The sequence below is a fragment of the Ruditapes philippinarum genome, unplaced genomic scaffold, assembly GCF_026571515.1.
Source record: "Ruditapes philippinarum isolate M1 unplaced genomic scaffold, ASM2657151v2 ctg5451_1_1_1_1, whole genome shotgun sequence".
In the NCBI taxonomy this organism is placed as follows: domain Eukaryota; kingdom Metazoa; phylum Mollusca; class Bivalvia; order Venerida; family Veneridae; genus Ruditapes; species Ruditapes philippinarum.
Window position 1 is genome coordinate 50,742 of NW_026852084.1, and position 5,798 is coordinate 56,539.

At 34.9% G+C, this 5,798-nt stretch overlaps 1 long non-coding RNA gene across 1 annotated transcript; it reads right to left on the reverse strand.

Annotated features, from left to right (window-relative positions):
• Positions 1–2,382: 2,382 nt before the first annotated feature.
• On the reverse strand, positions 2,383–4,227 carry LOC132748807 (uncharacterized). Its single transcript, XR_009628321.1, has 3 exons — positions 4,162–4,227; positions 3,667–3,957; positions 2,383–2,434 (listed from the first exon to the last, which is right to left on the reverse strand). It is a non-coding gene; the product is annotated as an uncharacterized LOC132748807 (long non-coding RNA).
• Positions 4,228–5,798: the final 1,571 nt, after the last annotated feature.

A 5,798-nucleotide genomic window follows, 5' to 3' on the forward strand; every position in this document is an offset into this window, starting at 1 on the left:
TTTGTAAAACATGTATGCCCCCTATCGGCAGCCAATTAGTCATGTGATCAGGTTATTATGCATGACTTCTGACCCAGTGAACAAACAATTAATAAGGGTTATCTAGTATCTACTGGTCATGACTAGTCACAAGGTAATAATTATTGTGATCCCATAGGTTGTGTGCAGCAATTTAAGTTATTACAAATCTTACCAAATAATATATGCATAAATTTTATGAATCATGTAGGCCTCATTAATGAAAGCCAAGTTGTTATATTACATAAGACCTTCAAATGTGTATACCAAAAGCATTTTTAGTTTAATATAAAAATATCAACCAAGGCAACTTGAGTTGTTGAGTAATTGGTCAGAAACTGTCATTAAGTACAATGTCAATATGACATTGACCCCTTGACCCCAAAATCAATAGGGGTCATCTACTGGTCATGACCAATCATCATACAAAGTTTGAAGTTCCTAGGCCTAAGGGTTCTTAAGTTATTGATCGGAAACCGTTTTTACCTACAAGGTCAATGTGACCTTGACCTTGGACCCCTTGACCCCAAAATCAATAGGGGTCATCTGCTGGCAATGACCAATCATCATACAAAGTTTGAAGTTTCTAGGCCTAAGCGTTCTTTAGTTATTGATCAGAAACCGTTTTTACTTACAAGGTCAATGTGACCTTGACCTTTGACCCCCTGATCCCAAAATCAATAGGGTCATCTGCTGGTCATCACCAATCACCATACTAAGTTTGAAGTTCCTAGGCCTAAGCGTTCTTTAGTTATTGATCAGAAACTGTTTTTACTTACAAGGTCAATGTGACCTTGACCTTTGGCACCTTGACCCCAAACTCAATAGGGGTCATCTGCTGGTCACGACCAATCATCATACAAAGTTTGAAGTTCCTAAGCGTAAGCGTTTTTAGTTAATTGATCGGAAACCGATTTTTTACCTACAAGGTCAATGTGACCTTGACCTTTGACCCCTTGACCCCAAAATCAATAGGTTATCTGCTGGTCATGACCAATCACCATACCAAGTTTGAAGTTCCTATGCCTAAGAATTCTTTAGTTATTGATCGGAAACCTTTTTTACCTAAGAGGTCAATGTGACCTTGACCGTTGACCCCTTGACCCCAAAATCAATAAGGGTCATCTACTGATCATGACCAATCACCATATCAGGTTTAGAGTCCCTAGGCCTAAGCGTTCTTTAGTTATTGATCGGAAATCGTTTTTACCTACAAGGTCAATGTGACCTTGGCCTTTGACCCTTAACCCCAAAATCAATAGGGGTCATCTGCTGGTCATGATCAATCACCATACCAAGTTTGAAGTTCCTAGGCCAAAGGGTTCTTTAGTTATTGATCGGAAACCGCTTTTACCCAAGAGGTCAATGTGACCTTGACCTTTGACCCCTTGACCCCAAAATAAATAGGGGTCATCTACTGGTCATGACCAATCACCATACCAAGTTTGAAGTTCCTAGGCCTAAGGGTTCTTTAGTTATCACTCGGAAACCATTTGGTCTACGGACCGACGGACCGACGGACGGGACGGACCGACAAGTGCAAAGCAATATACCCCCTCTTCTTCAAAGTGGGGGCATAATAATGATTGCGCAGAGTATAACATATCATGAAGAAATCAAAAGACAATCAATTGATAGGGACAGTAATAAATACACACTTTACTAACGAGCACAAAGTTTTGTTTTACAAAAGGGTCGTTATTTCGAACCAACAGATTTTTACCAGATATCTAGAATCCTGGACATTGCTGGGTCGTGTTTATTACATGAACGGCAATTCTGCTACGCATAAGGGTGGGTCAATATGTAATGCAGTGTGGTCAATACGTTTGACAAAAGAGCAAATGAGCCGCGTCTTGACAAAACCAACATAATGATTTGCGACCAGCACGGATCCAGACCAGCCTGCGCATCAGTTCAGTCTGATCACGATCCATGCTGTTCGCTATCAGTTTCTCTACTTGTAATAGGGTTGGTGAGCGAACAGCATGGATCCTGATCAGACTGCGCGGATGCACAGGCTGGTCTGGATCCATGCTGGTCGCAAACACACTATGTTGGTTTTGTCGTGACGCGGCTCAAATTTTTTAAATTACAAATTTCTATTTCAGCCCTTCGAGGTTGTCCTATGTTGACCCCAAAGACATGATTTACAAAACTTAAGCAACTCTAGCCTGTATAAAGAAGCAGACCTTTGAGAAGTGAAGGTATGACAAATTTGACATCATGAAATGTTAACTTATCGTTCAACAACGAACTCATTACAAATCAAATATCACCTTTTTATTATCAAAATATTTTATGACAACAATGAAATTCTAGCTTGTGTTGTTGTTGTTGTTGTTGTTGTTGTTGTTGAAGTTGTCTTAAAGTAATGCTGTCCAATATCCATGTTTTTCAGTCATTTTTCATTTATCTGAAAAATAAAACATAGGCCCTGATAAAAATATACAATTGTTATTGAAAGAATAAATGTCACTTGTTTAATTTGAAATGCGCTCGCATGAATTTATATCTTAAGAGAATAGCCATTTGTTTATTATAATTATACATACCACCAATCTGATTTACAACAGCTTCTAAATAACGCTATGCGAGAAATCAATTATTTGAACTTCAGTCAGATTGACATACGACTGTCTTCAAATTAAATACTGAATTTTAATTTTAATTTTGATTCTATCTGAGCAGATTGCGTCCAATCCAAATTTGTCTCAACAAAATACGTTTCCAGTCGAAAATGAAATACATTCAAAGAACTGACGGGAATATAATAAATAAATTACATGTGCATGTATACATATCAAGAAAAATCTATGAACTATTATCTCCGACAATAGAAATTATAGTAGTATCATTTCACAGTCCAGATTCGAGTATGCTCATTCAAACCTAGACTAGAGAGAATCACTTATAGAGTTTACTTAGAATAATTTCTAATCATTAATACTAGTGCATTGTATAAACACTATACTCAAACTTTTTTGCTGGTTTGTTATTCGATGTATTGTGTGTGAGGGGTGGGGGGTTCTTTCTCGTTGTTTGATTCTTTTGTCTTTTGTGTGTGTTATTGTTGGTTTTTTTGTTGTTTTTTTGTTGTTGTTTTTTTTGAGAGAGGGAGTTTTGTTGATTTTTTTTCTTTGCTTGTTTACATGGTTTTGTTTGTTGTTGTTTTTTGGCTTAGCAGGCGTTTTTGCAACTAAAACTATGTTTTTGTTGTTGTTGTTTTTCCTTTCTTTCTTTCTTTCTTTCTTTCTTTCTTTCTTTCTTTCTTTCTTTCTTTCTTTCTGTTTATCACCCAGCAATAAAACATTAGAAATGTTAAACGGAATAACCTTATTCGACGTAGAAATTACACTTGAGAAAATGTGACGACTATGAGCAATTTCATTTCAACGCAGACGCCTGACGTAAAAGAAGACCTATAAATCCAATGACAGACTATATTAAAATTTGCAAAATTCAATGCTTGGTTCGGAAAAAGGAAATTTACTCAATTGAATAAACCAAACGTTGAATATATGATAAATGATTGCCTGGTGATGTCATGCCTTTAACGAACAAATAATAGTCTTTAATTTGTTTTATAAAATTTGCGGTATTTTAGCCGTAATAAATAAAAAAGATATTCAACATAAAAATGTTTACCTTTTATTCACAAATGATTTGGCATTTTAGATTTATTAGCCGAACAAAAGTGCTCCACCAAGTAGCCCAGGGAAAAATCCTCCATAATGACCACCGTACGGGTATCCAAAGCCTCCGCCTCCTATTAATGCACCGGTTAGAAAACCAAGTCCTATGCCCCTCCCAAATCCGCCTCTTCGGAAACCACGCCTTCCAAATCCTCTGTAGAACTGAGCATCGCTTTGGTGTGTAGCACTCAGTAAAATGGCAAAGGCAAGAATCAATGCTGTAATTTTTGTTTTCATCGTTTACCTATCAACACAAGTATTGTATCTCAAAGAGAACTTATATTTCATGATATGAAACCTCTGGTTATCATTATTATTATTATTATTATTATTATTATTATTATTATTATTATTATTATTATTATTATTATTATTATTATTATTAAAACATTGTGAAAGGTTTTTAAAGTTTATTTTAAATTCTAACATTCATAGCTTTCAGTCTCACCTCATATGCTTGCCAATCCGCTTAATGCCGAACGCGAAATAACGAGATTTCGTTACTGTATATAACAATATGGACAGACATTTAAAAACGTAATAGATACTAATATCATTTTATCAATTACATACAAAACATATGTAAATTAATGTTTTATGTGAAGATACAAATGTACATCATCTGTTTTTTTTTACTAATAAAAAAAACTGTCTTGTCATTTATGAGTGTTGTTACCAAATATCTGTTTTAGTGGGGTTTTACGTGACTAACCGGTACGACTCATTTATAGTAGGGACCGGTGCACTTCAATTTACATGTGCTTTACATCGTGTTCTTAAAATTGCTTATATATTCGATGTTCTTTAATTGGATACGGCTTCTTACTTCAAATCACTTGCCCTCCATCGCTGTGGGTTCGTCAGGGACTTTGGATTCTTCTTGTCAGGCTGGACTATTGCATAGAGGGGAATCTGAAGTCTTCATTTACTTTAGTAAAGCTGCACCTTTTACAGTGTCGCATTGACTTAATCGGTGTGTCCTAAGGCTCAAGAAAACAAACTTTCATGTTAGTTAAATGTTTGAGTGATGTTGTTATGTATGATGATGACGTTGCTGAAATGATGATGATGATGATGATGATGATAGTGATGATGATGATGATGATGACAGTGATGATGATGATGATGATGATGACAGTGATGATGACAGTGATGATGATGACAGTGATGATTATGATGATGATGATGATGATGATGATGATGTTTATAAAGATGATGATGATGATTATAGTGATCATTAAAACAATTTTAATAATATATGTTATCCAGAACGCTGCCAATGTGGGTATCCTCCCCCCCCCCATCTAATCCCGGGTGCAAAATAGCTTCACAACCGTTTCAAAAAAGTGATCAAGGATTTCGCTTATTACAAATATAATCACCAAGTTGTAACTGTAAAAGTACCGAGGTATGTTTTTTTATCTCAGGCAACCCGTAGTTGCCGTGTTTAGGAGTAATTCTACTAAAATATAATATTTCTTTGCCATAAATTAAGAATTATCTTCTTTCTTTTTAAATTATGCAAAGGAGTCCTCATTTCAATATGTCTAGATATATCATCATATTTAAAGTACTTCTATACCTTAAGAAATTGTTGAATTTCGTCTTGAAGCTGAGGACATAAGTACCGGTAACAATAAATGCAAAACAAAAAGAAAAAAAACAAATTTATCATTAAGGAATTTTATTCCCGAAAATGTAATTCATCTTAAATATCATTGCCTGTAGAAACCATTACTTATACAAAATGGCATGTGTGTGTTTGTTTGAAATTACATTGGATACTTTGTAAAAAAGATCAAAAACATAAAAAGGTTAATTACCCCCCACACACATTGACAAAATTATATGAAAAAAATATCAAGAAAAGCAATGTCACAATAATCATCGCATGAATCAGCATTTTTATACATATGAACTCAATGATCTTATCGTAGCAGGTTTTTATCCTCTCTTTTTTATTTGCTACCGTCGAATACTTGCTAATAAATCTATATTCGGATGATTTAATTAATTACCCATGTTACGTAAAACGTAATTTATGAGTACTAAATTCGAACCACTTATCTAACATTGCATATTTTT